We start from the raw sequence: 24384 nt of genomic DNA, 5'->3' as shown, positions 1-24384 counted from the left end.
ATAAAGGCAATATATAGCAAACCAACAGCTAACATCAAATTAATTGGAGAGAAACTCAAAGCAATTCCACTAAAATCAGGAACGAGGCAAGGCTGTCCACTCTCCCCTATGGCCTAATTCTTACCACCAAAAATTCAAAGGAGATGGACAACTGGAAGGAGATAGAGTTGTTTTTAGTCAAGAATCTTTTAAAAACCAAAGTTGGGTTTGCCTCCATCCAAGGAGATCCCTATATAATGGATTCAAAATCTCCTTCAAACACATTTCTAGCCTGATTCTCATCTCAACTCTGACCACATTCTGACCACCATCTCAATTTACATCTTAGAAACACTAGTACAAATATTAAATGAATAGTTCTTACTTATTTTATTTAAGTTATAATTTCCTGTGCTAACCAATAAGGAGTAAACTTCTCTCCTATTGACCTGTATGGGCACAGATTAGGTTAAAAAACACTAATACCCAAAGGTGGTCTTGAATTCTCAATTTTCCAATTTCCTTCTCCCAAGTGCTAGGAGTTCATGTAGTGCTGAGTGTCAGTCCCATGGCTTATTGCATGCTAGGTAAGCACTCTACAAACTGAGCTATAACCCATCTCTTCTCCTGCCAACTAGAAATAAAATAGCCAATCAAAATATATGAGATAAATGAATATAGTGGATATGCATATAGTCCCAGCTCTTGGAAGGCAAAGGTGGGAAGATTTCAAGTCTATCCTGGAATACACTTCGATAATCAGAGCAAAATAGGGAGATCCTATGTCAAAAATAAATTAATAAAGCAACTATATGAAAACTCTGAAATAAAAAGAGTAGGTATATTGAAGAAGTAACCAGTTCAGTGATGGGTATGCTGGGTCCTCCTGTGTGATAGTCTACAAAATTCATATAAGGTCTTATTTTCCTAGAAAGTGACTGTATCTGGAGATAAGACCTTTAAAGACATTAGTATATGAAGTAACTTGGTTGGACCTAGAGCCATCTAATACAAAGCATCCTTGAAAGAAACATTTAGGACACGGGAAAGATGACATGAAGACACTCAAAACAAACAAAAACAAATACAAAAAAACTGTGAAACGCCATTTTACAATCAAGGAAAAAACACGTCATTCCATTGTCATGATTTCAGACATTTCCCAGAACATGAGAAAATGAATTTCTGTTGATTGAGCCATCAAAAACTTGACATTCTTTGTTATGATGGCTTAACAAACTAACACAATTGTCTGTGTAGAAGATTCAAGGAAACTGAAAAATAAATTCTTGAGGAATGGAAAGATTGCTCAGTGGTTAAGAGCACTTTCTGCTCTTGCAAAGGAACCAGGTTCAGTTCTCAGCATGTACATAGCCTCTCACAGCTATCTGTAACTCCAGTTCCAGGAGATCTACTGCCATATTCTGGTATCTACCAGCAGCAGATATACAAATGGTATATATAAAGACATGCAGGCAAAGCACTCCTATGCATAAAATAGAAATGAACTTCTTAAAAAAACAGCTTCCCTAAAACTAGCATGCATGCTTTAGCATACATGGATATAAGATTCATGAGGACCATCAAATCTGCTTCTATCAACCACAACCAACTAGAAATCAAAGACTGAAAACAGTACAGTGCATAACATCATCAAAAAGCATAAAATACAGCCTGCTGTGGCAGTCCATGCCTATAATCCAGGACTGGGGAAGCTGAATCGAGAAAATTATCAATTCATGATCAGCCTGGACCACACAGTCAGACTGTGTCTCAAAATACAAAAACAAAAAAACAAAAACAAACAACAGCAAAACAAAACAAAAAGCACTATATATCCATGGATCTGACAATTACTTAGAAACCACAGATGATGTAAATCATTCAAATGACAAAAACAACAAAGAGCATAAACAAATGCAGAACTGAACATGTAAATTAGAAGACTTGATACTCTTTGAGACTCAATATTCACCAAATTGGTTTATAGCTTTAACATAATCCCAATCAAAACATCAAGTAATTGTAAGAGATAAAAAGGTAATCCAAAAATATATATATGGAAATGCAAAGAACTAGAATGGCCAATACAATTTTGCAGAACAAATCTTGGCACCAGGAAGAAATTAATTTGAAAACTTACTGTAGAGTGACAGTGACCTAAATGCTGTGGTGTTAGTAGAAAGGTAGGCACACTATTCGTTCAGTTTAACTGAGCCATCTAGAAACTCAACACATGTGGACAATTGCATTCTAATGAGAACACAGAGAAAATTCAAATGAAAATGACTATGCTCTTTAAAACATGATCTGAGGGGGGGAAACAGACTTCTATAAGCTAAAGAGGACTTCAACTCATATGCAAAACATAACCTAAAATGTAGCATATGTCTGAATTTAAAATCTTATGATGTAATGCTCTAAGTAGAAAACATAAAAGAAATTCTTTGTGATGATGGGTTATAGAAAGTTTCTAAATATGACATTAAAGCTACTACCCATAAAAGAAAACAAGTGTTAAGTTCAACATCAAGATGAAAACTTTTGCTCTGTGAAGGACCCTGCTCAGAGAATGAACAGGTAAGCAAGGAGAGTAGAGAACACATTTGTGGATCAAATATCTGACAAATGTCTTATCCAAAATAGAAGGACTCCCCAAACCCAATAATAAATAAAAATGAAAGAGCTAGGCAAAATATTTGAACAACTGCTTCAATCAAAGAAGGCATACAGATAGCAAATGAGCCAAACGGGAAGAACTGCAATGCAATTCATTAGGGAGTGCAATTTAAAATGGAAGATATTGTTCACCTACTCGAAAGTGAAGGGACTATGAAGCAATTTCAGCAGCATTCTGTTGCTGAGAATACAGAGATGCTATCGCGTTCACACCTCAGCAGCAGGGCTGACAAACAGTAAGTTGGCTTTAGGAGAAAATCTGAAAATTTCCCATACAGTGAAAATTATACCACTGTGTGACACAGTCATCCCACTTCTAGGTTTTTAGCCAAAAAAAAAAAAATCCCTGCCCACATCAAAACTTGTAAGCATTTATAGTCAGTTCATTTATAATCATGCAAAAGGGTAAAACCCAAACGAACTTCAAGTATTTAATTGAAGGCAAGATGGCACACCAGCAGTAAAGCAGAGCCACAAAGTACTGACACCCACAGCAACACAGATGAACCTGAAAAACACTGCAAAGGAAGCCTAACCTAAAACACTGTAGGGCTCCACTTATCACATCCTGGACAAGTCAGCACCCTTGACAACGAAGAGCACAGTGTTGCTGTCAGGGTAGAGGGTGGGAGTGCTGAGGAAGGGCGAGACGAGGAATGATTTGGGAAAATGAACTTTTTCTGTATCTGGGTATAGTGGTCAGTGGACAGGTCACTTCTTAAAACCCTTACAACTGTACATGAAATGCAGTAAGCCTGGTTTGTGTGAATCTAAAAGTACACACAAATTATATATAATTATATATATAATTTTATTTTACAATACCATTCAGTTCTACATATCAGCCATGGGTTCCCCTATTCTCTCCCCTCCCACCCCCTCCCCTTGCCCCCAGTCTACCCTCCATTCCCACCTCCTACAGGACAAGTCCTCCCCCAAGGACTGCGATCAACCTGGTAGACTCAGTCCAGGCAGGTCCAGTCCCTTCCTCCCAGACTGAGCCAAGTGTCCCTGCATAAGCTCCAGTTTTCAAACAGCCAACTCACGCAATGAGCACAGGACTTGGTCCCACTGCCTAGTTGCCTCCCAAACTGATCAAGCCAATCAACTGTCTCACCTATTCAGAGGGCCTGATCCAGCTGGGGGCCCCTCAGCCTTTGGTTCATAGTTCATGTGTTTCCATTCATTTGGCTATTTTTTTCAATAATTGAGTAAAACTGAAATTTATTATAAGCCACAGTCGTCCTAGGGACCTCCATGCTATATATATATATAGCCTCTATGGTTCTATGGGTTGTGGTCTGATTGTTCTTTATTTTATATCTAGAATCCACTTATGAGTGAGTACATACCATGACTGTCTTTCTGGGTTTGGGTTACCTCACTCAGGATGATTTTTTTCTAGTTCCAACCATTTGCCGGCAAATTTCATGCTTTCATTGTTTTTCTCTGCTGAGTAGTACTCCATTGTGTATATATACCACATTTTTTTCATCCATTCTTCCGTTGATGGGCATCTAGGTTGTTTCCAGGTTCTGGCTATTACAAATAGTGCTGCTATGAACATAGCTGAGCATGTATCTTTATGGTATGAATCAGCATTCTTTGGGTATATGCCCAAGAGTGGGATAGCTGGGTCTTGAGGTAGTTCAATTCCTAATTTTCTGAGAAACCGCCATACTGATTTCCACAGTGGTTGTACAAGTTTACATTCCCACCAACAGTGGAGGAGTGTTCCCTTTGCTCCACATCCTCTCCAACATTGGTTGTCATTGGTGTTTTTGATCGTAGCCATTCTAACAGGTGTAAGGTGGTATCTCAGTGTCGTTTTGATTTGCATTTCTCTGATGATTAAGGATGTTGAGCATTTCTTTAAATGTCTTTCAGCCATTTGTAGTTCTTGTTTTGTGAATTCTCTGTTTAGCTCTTTAGCCCATTTTTTAATTGGACTGTTCAGTATTTTGATGTCTAGTTTCTTGAGTTCTTTATATATTGTGAAGATCAATCCTCTGTCAGATGTGGGGTTGGTGAAGATCTTTTCCCATTCTGTTGGCAGCCTTTTTGTCTTATTGACTGTGTCTTTTGCCCTGCAAAAGCTTCTCAGTTTCAAGAGGTCCCATTTATAAATGGTTGTGCTCAGGGTCTGTGCTGTTGGTGTTTTATTTAGGAAATGGTCTCCGGTGCCAATGCGTTCAAGAGTGCTTCCTATTTTCTTTTCTATTAAGTTTAGTGTAACTGTATTTATGTTTAGGTCTTTGATCCACTTGGACTTGAGTTTTGTGCATGGTGACAGATATGGATCTATTTGTAATCTTTTACATATTGACATCCAGTTATGCCAGCACCATTTGTTGAAGATACTTTCTTTTTTCCATTGTATAGTTTTGGCTCCTTTGTCAAAAACCAGGTGTTCATATGTGCATGGATTAATGTCAGGGTCTTCAATTCGATTCCATTGGTCCGTATGTCGGCTTTTATACCAGTACCAAGCTGTTTTTATTACTATACCTCTATAGTAGAGTTTGAGGTCAGGGATGGTGATGCCTCCAAGGGTTGCTTTATCGTATAGGATTCTTTTAGCTATCCTGGGTCTTTTGTTTTTCCATATAAAGTTGAGTATTTTTCTTTCCAAGTCTGTGAAGAATTGTGTTGGGATTTTTATGGGGATTGCAATGAATCTGTAGATTGCTTTTGGTAAGATTGCCATTTTTACTATGTTAATCCTACCTATCCATGAGCATGGGAGATCCTTCCATTTTCTGATATCTTCTTCAATTTCTTTCTTTAGAGATTTAAAGTTCTTGTCAAAAAGGTCCTTCACTTGTTTAGTTAGTGTTATCCCAAGGTATTTTATATTATTTGTGGCTATTGTAAAGGGTGATGTTTCTCTGACTTCTTTCTCAGCCCTTTTATCATTTGTGTATAGGAGGGCTACTGATTTTTTTGAGTTGATCTTGTATCCTGCCACTTTACTGAAGGAGTTTATCAGCTGTAGGAGTTCCCTGGTAGAGTTTTTGGGGTCACTTATGTATACTATCATATCATCTGCAAATAGTGAAACACATAAAATTTTGTAAAGCTAAACATTCAATGTTTTGCTGCTCTTGGGCAGGGTAACAGGTGGAACTCTTGGGATACAAAATCAAGTAGTCAACAATTATGTATGAACTAAAGAGAGCATAATATATTAATGTATTTGCATTTTTTTAAATAACTGAAATGATTTGTCTATAGTAAATTTTGACATCAAGCCAATTTTTTTGTGGTATATATTGTTATTTTCTACATCAGCACCATTTGGAACAGCAGCTGAAAAAATTCATATTTGCAAAACCTTGGAGTTTTTAATGCAAAAAATAGTGGGAAAGGGACTACTAAAGGTCTACCCTATTTTGAACTTCAGGTTCCTCCTCCTTTTTTCACATTCATTCAGGAAATTCTATAAAGTAGCTCAACTATTAACCTTCCATTTTCTCCTAATTATCAATAGTAGTACTAAAGAAATATAAAACAAATTATGCTGCCTAAGAATAAATCTTTCTCCTCAAACTTCTTCCTATCATAAAGGCAAAGAGGATAAGTGTAGATTGTAGACTTACCCCAAGTATGAACAATACAGTCATCCAAACTGACTTATTTAAAGGTTAAAAGCAAATAGCATTCAACTAAATGTGTCTTGTAAATAGTTGCAGTCATGATGTTTACTACAATATGAGTGTTATTATCATGAATTATAATTGCCATTTCATTTGAATAAAATAATTAAAAGGCATATCCATTGGGATAGGGAAATTAATTAGGATAACAACTATGATTATAGTCCTAGCCCTGGTGTATACTAATTCTATAGTAGCCCAGTATTGATCTGAAGAGCTTTAAATACGATAAGTAACTGTAAATAAGAGAAATGTTCATACTACCTGAAATAGTAAAAGAAGAAAGAACATCCCACGTCTTGATGATAAGTGCAAGCACCTGTTTGTTTTAGGAGTGCTGTACTTGACTTATATAAAATTGCTTCTCAGTAGCACCAGATCACAGAGCGCAACAAAAATAGGGTAGTCAATTGTTATTGCAACATGTTTTCTTTGTTTAGATAAAGCGATTGTTGTTGACACATGAGTGAAGCCAGTTGTACTCCATAAAGCCGTGGCTCTAAGTGCACTCAAAACAAAAACAACAAAAAGTGCTCAGATTCAATGCAGGGCTCCATTATTACTGAACTGCTGGAACAGGAGATGGAGCCAAAAGCATCTGGTTTAGCTCCAGTTTGGCAGCCCTGGGAGCAGATTTCTACTGTGGATTAAATGTCCAGGAAACTTCAAAGAAGCAAGAAATCCAGCAATCCCCAGAGAACTCAGTCAGGAGGCTGCTGGGACACTGCTGGGATCAATGGTCCCTGCTGTCATGGAAGGGGATTCCCTGGATGCTGAAATGTCCACAAAAGTCCTCACCTTCCTGCCCACATTTGTCCATACTTATTTGCCAGCACCTTTTTTACTTCTACTAAATAAAAGTAACTTCAACTTGTTCTCTAGTCACATTCTCTGACTTGATTGAGATTAGAGGCTAGGCACCTAACAGAAGCCAAGTGGCAACTGTCTATTGTATTAAGTATCACTATGTTTTCCTACATTTGAAAGACTTATGAGTACAAGGGATTTTTTTTTGCATTTTCCTTCTTTTTCATGTGTGTGTGTGTGTGTGTGTGTGTGTGTGTGTGTGTGTGTGTGTGTGTGTGTGTGATTCATGTGTATGTACACAGGCTCAGGTGTATGTAGGAGCTTGTGTGTGTAGTCCCAAAGATGGTATCAAGAGTATCCCTGCTCTCTACTGACTTTATTGAAGTAAGACCCCTCAGCTGAACCCAGAGCTTGAAGATATTGGTAGTCTGGCTAGCCATTTTTCTCTGGAGAGCCTATGCCTCTGCTTTCTCTGCCTCTGAGTATCACAATTACAAGTGGGTGGGGGGGCCCTGCAATTTATGCCTACCTGGCATTATGTAAGTTCTGCATATCTCAACTCTGGTCCTCACCCTTGTGAGGCAATCACTTTAACCACTGAGTTATCTCCCCAATCACTTTTTCTTTTTTTCCTTTTATTTTTCTTGATCAATGTTATTATCATTTAAATTTTTTATATTTTGATCATATTCTATTCTGTCCCTCAATTCTTCCCAGCTCCTTTCCACCTCTCCACCCACCAGACTTCATGATCTTTCCTACTCTTTCTCAAAAAAAAAAAACCCACAAACCCACAAAAATAAAAACAAACAACAAATACCAAAAAAACTTACAAAAACTTGGAATCTATTTTGTGTTGGCCAATTACACCTGGGCATGGGGCCTGTCCTGGAGTGTGATTGATTTACATACCATATAATCAATGCCATGTTACTAATATGGATGTCTTAAACATCCATGTAAGTGAAAGTGAATTTAAACCTTCTATTTTTTAATTTATTACTGAATAACAGGAGAAGCAATGATTTTGTGATTACCTAGCTATCTGACTCTACCAATACTCTGTAGTGTTCCCTGGGCATAAATGCACATACCCCTTATCTGGCACTCCTCAGGAAGCAACTGCTGAAAACTATAGTATTTATTCTCATTCCTGCCACTGGAGCAGTAACACTCAAAGCTCTGTTTTCCAGCAATGACTTTAGTGTTTAAATCATCCAACAAATACTAAATAAGCTCCCAGATATGCCCAGCATCATGCTAAGTACTAGAAAGGAGCTGAAAATCTATCAGGGGAGAAAAATCCTCCACAAATAATTGCATACCTACCTTGCTAAGTTATAGCTATAGTGTGCTCAAGCAGTGGGTGGCTCAACCTTGGTTTTCATCCCATATGTCATCAAAGTGGACCCTTTCTCTCTGCACAGTCAATCCAGAGACATAAAGTACACGCAGGGAGGAGAAAATCCCATAGCTTTAGGTAATTTCCGAACACCTGTCTTATTCAAGCATAAATGTCCCATGGGCTCAATAGGAGGTATTTGAACCTTCCCTCAAGGCTTACTTTTATGTGAGAGCAGAGTCACCCATTGAGTGACTACAGCAGGCAGACAAGAACAAACCATTTGCCTGCTCAGGGCTGCTTCTTCTAAACTTCTTATAAATGTCTTCTCTACCCGAGATGCAACAGAAATGCTGTCTTCAGTCCCAAATAACATGACTAGTGTATCATGTCATGTCTAAGGTTAAGGCTGCTATACCAAGTTTGACAGCTCCAACCTCTAGACTAAGTAGTAATGAGAAAATATAAAGTAACATCTGGGACTTTATTTGAGCTTCTGAAAGCCTGCCTATTGTACTAAGCCCCTACATATATCTAGAGAATATCAACAAAGCTATCATGTCCTGATAATAAAAATTCCACATGACAGCATAGTACAGGATTCTTCCCAGGAAATATAAGGCTAACAAATGCAAGTCTTTGGTAAATTGTTCCAAGTTTAACAAAGGGGATCTCTAAATTCAAGGACTTTAGATCAATGATTACCTGAATTGTTTTCATGCATATGAGCACATTGAGCATGTGATGGCCCACACATCAACCAAAGCAGAAGAAGCAATTCAGAAAGACATGCCTAACCGAGACCTGCAGTTTTCAGCAATTATCCATGGCTTTGCCAAGGTTTAAGCTTTGTGAGATTCATCTTATAGATTTACATTGTCACATGGGAGTGTCATTTTGAATTATTGCTAGATTAATAGAACTGCAAGACGAGGTTTAAGTAGAAGGTTTATGAAAAGTGTTTACGGCGAGGTCTGCCAGGCTTCAGGCAAGATTAAAGTTGACTTTTTATGGTTTGGGATTGAATTGCTTAATGAACCAATCAGCACTTTATTTTCTGCCTTCAGCCATACTTTTTTTAAATGATGCTTACCTATTAATCATAAATGCAGCCTGCCACAGGTAGTAAATATCTGAGCATATGTGAAGCCTAACTCCTCAAGAAGGCTATCCTGTGTGTCCAACAGAAAATACATAGTAATCATTTTAGACTAACACTTTAAGTATGTTTATGGGATTAGAAAAGAAGCATTCTTTTCAATATGACAAACTATTGGGAACTCAAATTTAGTCATAAGAATGTTCATATAGCCAAAGATAAAATTTAAGCTAGTGCTAATTGCATTCTTTGTGCAAATCAAGACCAAATGCTGTGATAGTCACTAATCAGGCCCTCACTTGTTTTTTTTTTTTTTAAATGAAAGTAGGCAAATAGAAGAAAGGAATAAAACTTTATTGCAAGAATTTTAAGACCTAACAAAAAAGAATCCTTTAAAAAGCACTTGGCATACTAGGGAATCAAATTATGAATAACTTCTAGAATCAAGAGAATCATTTCTAAAGGTATTTTCAAAACTAATACAAAGACTTTGGAAAAGTTACAGCATGACTTCTAGTTACATGGATTCAGAAGAACAGTAGGGTATTTTTAACAATGTCACCTTCCCACTGGAAACTGCATACTGTGTTTCATGGGGAAATTGCCCTGTAAGGAAGTGTTTATTTTGTTCCATATCTACTGTATGAAGCATTTCTTAAATACATAATTGCTAAATAATAAAAATCATAAAAATTTGCAAAACTTAAAACATCATCAGGCAGGAAGGCACACACCTAAAATTCCAGTACTCCAGAGGTTAAGACAAGAGGAATGTCATGAATTAAAGAACAGCCTGGACTACACAGTAGTACTTGGCCAACCAAAGATACATAGCCAGATGCTGTGTCAAAATTAAATAAATAAATAGAACATCACTTTATAAATATCAAGTGAAAACCTCACATTCAGTGGAATGTACTTATATTTGTAGAGTATTTTAGTTTTGATGGTGATTTAACTATGTCATAGTTTAATCTTCAAAATAAGATGATAAGGGAATTAAAGCTTATCACAATTAGGCAAGCTCATCTAAAGCTCTAAAGACAGTAAATTTCAGAACCGAGAATTATGTACATATATTCAGAATACAAAATTTGTGGGGTTTATGATATACTCAATATTAAAGACTCCACCAGAAGATTCCTACAACTAATAAGAACATTCAGCAAATTGGCAGGGTATAAAACTAACACAAACAAAGTAGTCTTCCAATCTATAATATCATAAACATATCATAACCACAAACATATGATAACCACAAACGTATGATAAATATAACCAAGGACAAGAAAGACTTGTACAAGGAAAGCTGTAAGATATTTAAAAGACAATAGCAGAAGATAGAAAGACCTCCCATGCTTGTGGGTTGGAAGGATTCATATTGGGGAAACAGCCATTCTACCCAAAGAAATCTACAGTTTCACTGCAATTCCCATCAAAATTCCAACATGATTCTTCACAGAAACTGAAAAACAATCTTAAACTTCATGTGGAATCACAAAAGACCGAAAACAAATCTGACTCACTGATCAGTGGAATAGAGTTGAGGACTCACGCATAGGTCCAAACACCTTCAGCCACCTGAGTTTTGAAAAAGGCCAACAATATACACTAGTAAATAAACAGCATCTTCAATAAGTGATGCTGGTTAAACAGGGCAATGAAATAGTTAAATAGTGAAATGAAACTCGATCCTTCTCTCCCACCTTGTTTAAAACTCAACACCAAATGGATCAAGAACCTCAATGCAAGACCATATACCCTGAATCTAACAGAGGTGACAATAGAGGATATGAGCATAACAAGGGACTTTCTGAACAGAAACCTGATGACATAGCCATTAAGACCAACAATTAGTAAATTGAACCTCATGAAACTAAAACACCTCTGTACAGCAAAGGACACCATCATTTCAGCAAAGGGTTAGCCTACAAAGTGGGGAACAATCTTGATCAGCTGTATATCTGACAGAAGGTTAGTATCTAGACCATAAAAAGGACTCAAAAAATAAATAAACAAACATCAATAAATCAAAGAACAAAAAAAAAAAAATTTTAATGAAGCATGGAGCTAACCCAAGAGTTTTTCAAAAGGTGAAGCACCAATAGCTGAGAAATATTTAAAAGAACTTATTTCAACATCCTTATTTACCAAAGCAATGCAAATATAATACTTTGAGATTACATTTTATTCCAGTCAGAATGACTAAGATCAAAAAGGAAAAAAAAAATAAGACAACTAATTCTGGCTTGCATAGGGGAAAAAAACACGTTAATTCCTGGTAAAAGCACAAACTGGTGCAGCCAGTGTGGCGGTTCCTCAAAAAGGCAGAAATAGGCCTGCCACGTGTTCCAGCTGTACCACTCGGGTAAATACCAAAAGGACTCTATATCCTACTATAAAGACACCCATTACCCACGGTCATTGCTGCTCTATTCAGTATCACCAGGAAATGGAAATATCCTAGATATCCATCATCTGATGAACAAATAATGTAAGTGTGGCATTATGTATGCAGTGGAATATCATTTAGATGTTAAGAATAACGAAATTACAAAATTCACAGGTAAATGGGTGGATCTGGAAATAATCACTCTGAGTGGGCAAACCCAGACCCAGAAAGATGAACATTACATGATTTTGGTCCTTTGAAGTTTCTAGTTTCATTCTTTGAGGGGTTTTGTTGCTGCTACTAAGTTGTTAAATGTGTATGTATGCAGTAAAAAAGTATGAAGCTTTGGAGTAAACAAACAACAAAATCAGATTTCATTACTATAATTAATTACTCATAGGCAACTTACTTTGCCTTAATAAAGTTGTTTTTGCATATACAAGAAAAATCTGTAAAATAAAATAAGTTCATACCACTCACTGAGTAAAAAAATGAAGTAATAAATGCTAAATATGGTGACAAGGTGCTAGAAAATTAAACCAATGGTTTATCTAGTTTATCTCCATGCCCTCCATGTCCTGTAATACTATGCTGCTTTTTTGTAATAAACACTCATTAAATTTCTTATAATTGGTACTAGAACTTCAGAGTAAGCCACGTTGTCCACATGCAAGAGGATGTAAGCAAACTAATTCGGCCAAACAACTACATGTTTCAAACAATGGTTTGTTTCAATTACCATTTGCTGTTTGAGTGTATGAACATACTGACTACAGTCAGCAATGTAAAGTCTGGCAACAATGAAGCTTCTTGATTTTATTAAAATATTTTTAAAAGGTTGAAAAAAAAACGGAGGCTACTCAAAAACATTAATGGTTTTCTTATGGTCTGGGGATGTAGATCAGATGATAGAGTGCTTGCCTAGCATGCATGAAGCCTTATGTTTGATTGCAGCACCATACAAACCATACCGTATGCCTCTAATTCATACACTTGAGAATTGGGACAGGAAGATCAGAAGTTCAAGGTCACCCTCAGCTGCTCAGCAAGTTCAAATGGCCAGCATAGGCTGCATGAAAACTTACCTCAAAAAAAAATCTCTATTTTTGAACCTGATTAAGAAAATATGAACCCCAGTAATAAAACATGAGAACAAAAAAAAAAAAGGATGAGAACAAAACATGAAATTGAGAATTCTAGAAAGCTGAAGCAAAGTGTAGCATCCATAGAAGAAAACACTCATGTGTTTGCTTTGTACCAGGCATACAGATAGGCTAGGATTCAAATCTCACATGATCCCTATAGGACATGTTATTATTATGATTCCCACTACATAGCTAAGGCTTCCTTCTGGAGGTAAACAATATGTTGTTGATAAGCACACATCCAGAGAGGTCAGAACTGGTATCCAGTGCATTCCAATCCCTCACACGATAGACAAGACCGCTTCCTTGCCCTCTTTTGGCTTTCCTGTTCCTACCTCTCTCAGGGTATTCATTTCATCAGTTTCTTCCATTCTTTCCCTTAAGACGTTTTTATTACTATATTCTACCCTAGTACTATCAACATTTTTTCAGCTCTCTTTGACTCATCCAAGTAAAGATGGGCATGAAAATAGTAAAATAAAAGTGTACTTGTCATTACCCCATCTACATAAATATCCTCATAACATTAGAATTTGGAGAAAAACTTTGATATAACTCGTCATTCATTTATGAACTAAACTGTGAAGTTCTATTGACCAGGTGCATGGCAAGGCAAGCAGAGAGATACTCAAACTGGGGTCCATCTTCATGGTCCCAGCAGTTTCCCACACTTGCACTGATGTTCTTTCTCAAGATGTTTGAGTGTTCTAGAAGCCTCTCTCATACTTCTTAGTTTAAATATTACAGTCTCATAAATGTCTTCCCTTGACCTGTGTGTTCGTGAGCTTCTCCATCACCATAACAAATACTTGAGGTAAATCGACTCATGAGGGAAGATGTTTGCTTCAGCTCCCAGGTTTAAATGGCCACTGGTCAATTAATCCATCCTGTTGCTTTGGTCTACTAGTAAAGCCACACATCATGGAGAAGTACATAAAAGATTCAGTGAAATCTCTCCCCTCGTTTCTAACAAATGAAAGAGGAAAAGGGAGCGCCAGATTCATGGTCCCACAATCCCCTTCAAAGGGCATTACCCCAGTTACATGACACCGCCAACATGGCCCCTTAAAATTGCTATCACATCACAATGGCATCAAGCTGATTGTCAAAGCCTTTAACACACCAGCCTTTGAGGGACATTCTAGAGAGGCATCATAGAACCTGGACATCTAAAGAATTTCCCAGTGTTTTCTCTCTCATGGCAATGTTCTCTTTATAACGTTAACAATTTGTAATCTCTGTCAGCATTCATCTCTTCATTTGTTAGTATCCCAGGGATTCTCCTGAAAGAAAGAAAGTCATCTATTCAATATGTATAGCCTTTACTTATTCCCAAAACAATTCCAACACCTTCCTAATACCCTTATAAGTTCATCAGCTTTCCTCCTGGCAATTGTTAATCTAATTTCTGCTTCTGTGCACTTACATATCCTGATGTTACATGTAAATTGAGATGAATATTATAATAAAGCAACATTTTTGTCAAGCTTAATGCATTTAACACAGTGCTTAGAAGGTTTATCAAAATTATAGCCATGTATCAATACTTCATTTCATGGTGAAACAATATTCCATTATATGTGTTGTAGTAGTTTGAATATAATTGGCCCCCATAAGCTCATGGGGAGTGGCACTATTAGAAGGTATGGCCTTGTTGGAGAAAGTGTGTTGTTGTGGAGGCAGGCTTTGAGGTCTCATATATATTCAAGCTATGCCCAGGGTCTCAGACCACTTTCTGTCACCTACAGGTCAAGATGTAGGACCCTCAGCTCCTTCTCCAGCACCATGTCTGCCTGCATGACACCATGTCACACCATGATGATACTGGACTAAACCTCTGAACTGTAAGCCACCCCAATTAAATATATTCGTTTATAAGAGTTGCTATGGTCATGGTGTGTCTTCACAGGAAGAGAAACCCTAAGACAGTGTATCTATCACAATCTATGTATCTACTCACCCATATATGGACATTTGTGCTTTTTCCACTTTGGTGGTCTTGTTAATAGTTGCACTTATATTTTAAGTAGTATGTTAATGATATACATTGTAATAGTTCAGATTAAATATGATACTTAGGTTTTGTTTGGAAAAAACTTAGCCAAATGAGTATGTAGGCTAGGGTGATGCACTCCTTTAAATCCCAGTACTATTGAGGCAGAGGCAAGTGGATCCCTGAGTTCAAGGCCAACCAGGTCTACACAGTGAGTTCCAGGCCAGTCAGACCTACATGGTGAGACCTTGTCTCAAAAATAAAAATAAAAAAGGAGTATGGAGATCTAGTCTGTATTCTGTTTCAGTCTACTTTTGCATGTGAATGAAAAAACTCCAATATAGAGGGACTTTCAAGTATTTGTGAGAAAAATATATATGAAATTAAATTGTTTTCTTTTAATAAGACTAACAATACATATTTATTAGTATAATACTTTATTTATAATCCCTTCTGATCCAATTCCTCTAAAAGATGTCATATATACAGAATGTAAGCTAAAACTACTGACAGAGAGAACAGTCTAGAAACTCAGTGAAAACTCTCACTAGATCCTGATGAGGATCTACAATTAAAAACAAATTTTATTTCCCAATCAAGAAACTTCTCCACAAAGGTAAATAAGAAAAGATATAATTTATGACTGTATGATTATTAAATAAGGGCAGGAGTGGTACGCCACAGGCCATCTGGTAAAAGACTGCAAAGAAACCTCATCTTTTTATGGAGCCAAACAGGAGACCCAAACCCATTGTGGTCATGGTGCCAAGGTAAGCAAGAACTAATTCTCAAGAAAAAAGACTTGACAGCACCATCTTTCATATGTCATGCTAAATTCTTTAGATTGCTGGAGTAACTACCTATGTTAGCTGATTGAATATATTCAAAAGAAAATTGATAAACTTCCTACACTTTTATTACAAGAGCAGCTTTGAAACTTGGACAGAGATCCAGCAAATCTAGCTCCCCACACAATACACACAGAACAGGAGGGGGTGTGGACAGTGTTTGATTCCATTTTAAAGAGATGCTTCCCTACTCCTTGAGAAAGTCCTTGTTCATCAGGCTTGCTAAAGGCTTATTGCACCTGTGAAAGCTTTTACATACATCTTAAAGTGAAAGAAGAAGAAATTATAAGTATTTTAAAGTAAGAAAAAAGGAAAAGGCTCTTCCTTATTTTTAGCAAGGTATAATGAGGACTCTTAAGCTATCGTTGATATTCACTAGAGTTTCTGTGGTAAAAAAAAAGTGTAAGAGGTGGGCATGATGGCTTATGCCTGCCAACTTAGCACTTGGAAGGCTAAGGCAGAAAAATCACCATAAGTTTATGACAAGCCTGGGCTATAGCATGAGACTCTATGTCAAAACAAAAAACAGCCAGGTGGTTATGGTGCGTGCCTTTAATCCCAGCACTTGGGAGGCAGAGCCAGGCAGATCTCTATGAGTTCAAGGTCAGCCTGGGCTACAGAGTGAGTTCCAGGAAAGGCGCAAAACTACACAGAGAAACCCTGTCTCAAAAAAAAAAAAAAAAAAAAACAGATTATCACTTGTACAGTATTTTGTCTCCAAAATGTTCATGACATCAGTTAGTTCATGGGCACGTATGGGACAGAAATAAGCTTGACTGCACAAGGAAGGTGCACTGAAGTATAATAATTATTTATAAACTTAAATTTCCATTAAGTCAAAACAGGTTTCAAGGTAAAGTCCATCCAAATGGCCTACCACCACATATTGAGTGTCAAACCTTCATTCATATTCATCATTCTCAAAGTTCAGTTCATAAGTCAGCAGCAGCAGGAAAGTTGATGAAATGCAAATTTTCAGATTACTAAATCAAAACACATTATAAGTTTTCATCAACTCTCCCCATTGGTCACTCACATGCATGTTAGAATAACTCTGGCTATAGATTAATGGTACTCAAACATAGATGTTTTGGAGTCACCTGGGACATTTCACAAAATAATACTGATTCCTGTGTCCATACCTGGAGATTACAAATGAATTGGCATCTGGCAAAACCTAAAGCCTGGGCAGTTTCGAAATATGACCATGAGTTCCTAATATGTACCAACATCTGACAACCACTGCATGAGAATATAGGCTCTGCAGAGTAGGAATTCAGCTGCCATTGGTGAATCCCAGGTGCCCAGAAAAATGTGTGGTACTATTGATATCTCATATTTATTGAGTAATCACATAAATAAAAGGAAAAAATGAACAAACATATGAGTGACTCTACAGTTTTCTTGATGATATGCTACGACTGTCATCTTTCTGCCCAAAGGGAAATCAGCGTTTGGTACAAATTGCAATGTAAATATGACATGCCCCATCAAAATATGCTTGAAATAGCCCTCATTTCACAGCATTATAAAGCTAGGTATGTTGACACAAAGCTTGCATATTAAGCAAGAAAACAGAAAATGAAAACTAAATTCTACTATTAAATACAACAAAAACTGAAGTATGAACTTGGCAGCTGTATTGAAGGATTGCATGGACAGAGAAGGACATGATTCTTGACCAATGCAAACAGAAAGCATATTTTATGCACCCTAGAAATTAAAGGATTCTTGGGGAAATTTGTTTTGAAAAATATCACAAGATAATATTCACAGTAATTATAAGGCTACACGGAGTTTTACAAGGAAGATTCAACTGTACTTAATCTCAAAACAGGACATTACAGCAACATTAAGTTTTATCATACAAAAAAATGAAAAAAAACCTACCTCTCCATTTTTGTTGGACTATAATAAAAGTAAAATAAAGAAGATGGGGGTATGCCAACTTTAGGAGACAGACATTTGTTGTTGTCACACTTCTCTGCAATAACACATCCTGCTGCATGCTCTTCAGGGAACTGCAGAATGTAGGACACTGAATTTAAAGAGCTCCCTCCTAAATCAGTCCCTCAACATGCATCTACTTGAATATTTAAATCAACCAGCGGTTAACTTTTAAGCCAACTCCATTTTCCTATAATACTTACAAAACTAAACTTTCCCAAACATGGGAGAATCTGCAACAAGAAGTTAATCTCAAAGAAATCACTGCATTGAAAAGAGAAATAGGAAACATAGACTTTGAAATGGGGCATAGTGCATAAGGTGAGGGAAATACTCAACTTTCTTTTTTTGATGTTGTTTTTTGTTTTGTTTTTGTTTTTTGTTTTTGTTTTTTCTCTCCCCCAGAAATAGAATAGACATTATGGCGGTGGGGGGTGGGGGTGGGAGAGAGATGAAGTAAACATGGGGGGAAGGGAACAGGAGGGATTTGGTGGGTAGCTGCAGGGGAGAAACAGCCAACTTTCATATCTTAAGATTAAGGTACAAATTCTGAATAAAACAGTAAAATAAGCCAATAAGATAAAGTACTGAGGCACTACACTGCAATGTCTCAAGCTTTTCATTAAGGTCGTTATTATACTGACTTGTATTTGAAGGTAAATGGACACAGTCAAAAGGACCGTGCAGATGGGAGCTGACAGGATACACCATCACACCATTGTTTCTGGAACTTCAGCATAACATAGTCTGAAAGTTACAAAGGATTTTTAAGGGGAAAATGAATAGAACTAAATTGGATGCTGTAATATGGGTCACTGTAAATATTGGAGAAACACAACATGTGGATCATATTTTATTTAAGATCCAATAGTAGAAAAGTTTAAATCAAACACAAATTATTTTAAGGCTTTTCATAATTAAAAAATTCCCTGAAGTTCTGAAGAGGCATTTGTTATTTTTCTCCATCTATTGTATATCTTTTGAATTAAATTTTTTCTATTTGCCTTCTTTGTAACTTAAAAACGAAAGTCAAAAATATAAAGATTTCAAACTCCTATAATATCTATCAAAAATTTATCATCTGTAATTATATTTTAATTTAAAAGTGTATTATATTAAAAATATTTTAAATATGTCATATCAAGGAAGGTAATATACAAATTCTAAGAAATTCAAATCCAGATATGTAGGGGATACAAAGACCAGACATGAACTCTTTCCAATGAGTAGTTATATTTGGTACCTAAGTGTCTAAATATGATTAAAGAAGAATAGAATGGATTTCCAAGAGAAGGTGTGGGTCAAGGTCTGAGGCTTCACTGCAGGAAAAAACACACTGCACTGCACTTAGTTTGAATGGGGCTCCACATGTATTTTGATTCAATCATGGCCCAGAACTAGTATGCAGAGAAGTGTCTATAGTTACTGATGACTTTAGGCTCCTCAGAGAGCCCACAGTTATAACAATAACTCAGCCAAATATTTACAACTTGAAAGAATAGAAATAAGCAATCAAATGTCACTTGGTGGAAAGGCAAACTACAAAATGTCAGAAAATATTTATAAACTCTATATCTGATAAGGGATTGAAATGCAGACTATTTTAAAAATCCTATGCAACTAAATGGCAACAAAATGAAACTCAGCAAGTGGGTAAGGTACTTCAGTAGACATTTTTCCAAGGAAAATACACAGATGAGCACTACTAATGTTCAGTGAAATGTTTAAGTATTCTTTATCAATAAAAAATTGGGAGACAGATATGGGGGTGAGAACCTAAAAGATCAGAGAAGCAGCAGAGCAGCCACTGATGAGTGACTCTATGTCTTCTGCTCCTCCATCCAAAGAGGATGAGATCCTCTCTCTGCCCTCCCTTACTATTTCCTGTCTCCTATCTGTCCTGTCCTCCAAAGGAAATATATTATATGGTCCTACTTACATGAGATACCTAGAGCAATCCAATTCAGAGACAGAAAGCAGATCACAATTACCAGAAGCCATGGACAGACAAGGAAAAGTTAGTATTAATAAATACAAAGCTGCAGTTTGAAATGATGAGCATGTCCTGGGGATGGAAAGTTGAGGTGGATTCATGTATCAACATAATTAGTGACAATGAACTATGTGACCTACGTGATGGAAAATGGTTCGGGGAGGGGGAATGTCGTTCAACTAGTAGAATACTTGCCTAACATACAAGAAGTCCCAGGCCTCATCTCTAACAATGTATAAATCAAACATGGTGGAGCATGCTTATAATCTCAGCACTAAGAAAGTGGTGACAAGAGAATTAGAAGTTCAAACTCAACCTCAACTATATGAAATCCTGCCACCCCCCAAAAAACTAGAAATTAAATTATAAATTCATGCTATGTCTATTTTATTACAACAAAAATACAATTGTTATTGTTATACCTTAGTAAATGCCATAATATGCCTTTAGTATCATTTCTAACCATGCTTTAATCTTTGTCTAATACCAACAGAAATAATTTGGCTTACATGTAGGCTCTTAAGAGTTACTGAACAACCACTTAGTCTCATACGGTCACTGAATTTAATATCTGCTTAAGTTTTCTCTAATTTTACGTATCAGACATCCAATCTGTCACTTTCTCTGGTAAAATTATATTGATAAATATTAAGGAATAAGCATTATTGAAAGAATGTATCATGATTTTGGAGTGAGGATAAAAATTATTGTTAGTCCAAAAATCAAAAAAATGCAATTAAAATGACAGTTCCTGGAGCTAGTAGCCCTGCTTCTGTGGATTTGTATCTGCTGAACCTCAAAGGGGCACTCATAAAAAATGAATGGATTCAAGGAAGAATGAAAGAGGAGGGAAAAAAGAAGGGGAAAGATGGATTGGTTATTTAGTCTTGATGACATTTCCTTGGCATAAAGGAAAGGGAGTCTACGGATGCTAAAGGAAAAGCGAGGTGCTGACAGCAATCCAGAGGACATAAAAGGCCAAGAAGTTGCACCAGCATCTTTGCAGAGAAAGGCTATCAGAGAGGGAGATGTTTTATTTGCTTTGAAAATGGTAATGTTGACTAGATCCCCAAAGGCATGTAAGCAGTGAAAGGTCAGCAGTAAATAGCTGACACATCCCTCCAAGTCTATGAGAGCTACACAAGTTAGACAAAAACAGAAACAGATTTGAAGAGACACTGAAAAGACCAGTGTAAAAGTTTCACATAATTATTGGGTGTGCCCACGGATGGTGGAAGTCATTCTCTTTGAGGGCATGCATAAGAAAGCTGAGGGATTGAAAACCAAACAAAAGGCACTAAAGGACAACCAGGAAGGTTATTGTAGGTTGATCCCAAGCCTGACGTACACTTTGGTCTGATAGAAGGCTATCTGTACTCAGGATGGTAGATGCACACATTTATTTCTATCAACCTTTGATTTCATCTTTCTCAGTATGGGAGTTTCCCAGAAACCAAAATGTAAAAATTTTAAGAAAAACAAATTTCCAATGCTAGAAAACAGAAGGGATTATGAGGAGAAAAATGGTACATATTTTAAAGACTGTTTTATTACATCCAGTAAATGTCAGAGGCCAAAATGAAAGGTGGGCAAAGAGGGAAAACAGGAAAGCAAAATTCAAAGTGTGAGCCTCAGAAGCTGAGAAAGGACAGTTCTTCCAGGACAACATGTACAGGTCACACACAGACTGTCACATAATACAGGTCATAGTCCCACTGGGGTCTATGGAAATAGGATTTTTCCAGATGGCGCAAGGTGAGAACCAGGAGGAAACATGTCCTAGAAAGAACACAAGTTGCCCAAACCAAAGCAATGACAGAAGTGGCTGAGACAAGTAGCCAAGAGTAAAGATGTCTGGTTAGAAAAGAATTAGAATGGCATCATATTTGGGGCAGAATTAGGACACCAGAAACACAGTAACAACTGGAAAATGAAAATTAAGAATGCATGTGCGTGAAGGGTTTCTCTATAAGGTGAGCTGTAGCTGTCAGTTTTTTCTTTTTCTTTTTTCTATTTTTTTACTCTTTTGGCTCCTTAGGCTCTTTAGGGGGGCCACCACCCAGCTCCCACATAAATACACGGAATCTTATTCTTTCTTAGTTTGGCTTGTTTCTTGCCAACTTTTCTTAACTAATTATCCCATCTATCTTTGTCTCTGGCCTTTTATATTTCCCTATTCTATATACCTTTCTTTACTTCTTACCACGTGTAGCTGGGTGGCTGGTCCCTGATATCCTCCTCTCCTTCTCTTCTCACTCCTGAATCTTCTCTTCCCAGATTTCTCCTCCTATTTATTCTCTTTGTCTGCCAGCCCAGCCTGTCCTTTCTCCTGCCTGGCTTTTGCCATTCAGCTCTTTATTAGACCATCAGGTGTTTTAAGCAGGCACAGTAACACAGCTTCTCCAAGTTAAACAAATGTAACATAAAAGAATGCAACACATCTTTGCATCATTAAACAAATGTTCCACAGCATAAACAAATGTAACACATCTTCAACTAAAATTCTACAACAATGAGCCAATGACAATGGCATGCCCACTCAAGTTTCTCAGTTTAGCAGTAAGAAGGTCTCCATGTTAAAAAAAAAAAAATAATATGAATACACACATTTTCTTTGTTCATTGCTTCATTGATGGATGCCTACTGTGGAGGTTAATCTTGATTGTCAGATTGGCAGAATCACTATGGAAACAGACGTCTGGGCATATCCACTAGGGATTTTCAGATCAAGTTAACTGAGTTGGGGAGAACCTAAAGATGTAGAAATGCATGAGATCTCAAAATGAAACAAACAACAAAAATAGAAATGAGAGCTAAGCAGCAGTGTCCACCATGCTCTGCTTCCTGACTACAGATGCAAAGGGCCAGTTGCCTCGAGCTCCTACCTCCATGACATTTTACCATGATGGACTGGTCCCCAACACTGAGTCAGAATAAACTCCTCCCTCTGTGTTGCTTCCATCAGATGTCTGTCTTACCTCAGCCATTCCACATTGAGGTTTGTTCTGTCATTTGCTGGAGCTAACAGTGCTTCAATAAACCTTGATATATAAGGATCTCTGTGAGGTATTAACCTGTGCTCTTCAGGTAAATAAATGTATGGTTGGGTCATACAGAATTCATTTTTAGTTTTCTGAGAAACCTCCATACTAACTCGAGTAGCAGCTGGAATAGTTCACCTCCTGCCAGTTAGTGTGTAAGGTTCTCATTCTTAGCAGCCGTAAAGAAGGAAGAAGCCATGGCATTTGCAGGAAAATGGGTATTAAGTGAATTACAATAATCTCAGAAACACAAATGTCATATATTTTCTCTCATTTATCCTTCCTAGGTTTTATACAGGGACTAGAGAAACAAAATAGGAATAAATGGGGTACCATGGAGAGAAAGCATGGGTCTCTGGAGGAATATGTCCAACATATAATATATATATATATATGTGTGTGTACAAAAGCTTGCAGAAGTTAATTATTTTTAAAGGAATATGTCAAAACTGGTCTTTCTCTTGACGAACCTCACTGTATCTGACAAATACTGAAGCCAGCTCATTCTCTAACAGAGATCCCATACCACTTTGAGCTCAAGTTTCTAAGTCACAGTTCTTAAACTGACACAAACTAACCAACTCATGACACGATTAAAACCAATTCTCCCTCTGCCTGATCACATTCTCTTATGGGGTGTCATGGTTTGAATCTGAGATGTCCTGACAGTATCAAATTTTGAATCCCTAGCTCGGGGTGAGATTTCCCAAGGCTGTGGGAAGTACTTCAGAGCTGAAGTGTGGCTGATAGAACTAGGCGGCAGGAGCAGGCTTTGGCAAAGTATCAAAGTATGCTTGCCCCTAGTTCCTGCCTCTGCTCTCTGTACCCCGCTGGCAATGTGAGTCTCTGCCACACACTGTCACCCTCACGAACTCTGCCATGCCTCCCCCACCATAATGGATGAAAGTCCCTCTAATACCATGTGACAAAACAAGCTTGTCTTCCAGAGAGTTGTTTCTGTCCCAGCCACACAAAAGTAACTGATTATGCACTGAATAACTAAAAGGGGCACTGGAGTGACAGATACCCATACTGGAATGACCAACGCACTGAAGTAACTAATACAGGTACTGAAGTAATCAATCTGACTATTGAAGCAATTAACACACTTACTGAGTTTGAACAGTAAAATGGATTTTGCTGTCCTCAGAACTGCTTTGTTTTCTAAATGTTGAAGGAGGAGGAGACTTTGTAGAAAGTTTGTTTTCTGGCTTTCTAACTAGGATGGACTAGGATTCCGGAAGAATTTTCTGTCACATGGATTAAGAAATTGAACAAATAATGATAAGGAGACCCCAATACAGTGCATCATCAGTCAGCAGGAAAATGAAAAGTCTAAGCCCTTGGAAGGGCTGGGGTCTGGGTAGTGCCTTTCATGAGGTTCTCTCTTACCACTGTGGGAACACAGAAGCTAGACTGTGTCAATCTAGAGTCACAAACCTGGCTGCTTATAGGAGCTTTCT

This window comes from Peromyscus leucopus, chromosome 14 (assembly GCF_004664715.2).
Source record: "Peromyscus leucopus breed LL Stock chromosome 14, UCI_PerLeu_2.1, whole genome shotgun sequence".
Taxonomy (NCBI): domain Eukaryota; kingdom Metazoa; phylum Chordata; class Mammalia; order Rodentia; family Cricetidae; genus Peromyscus; species Peromyscus leucopus.
Note: the sequence above shows the minus strand (reverse complement) of the source record.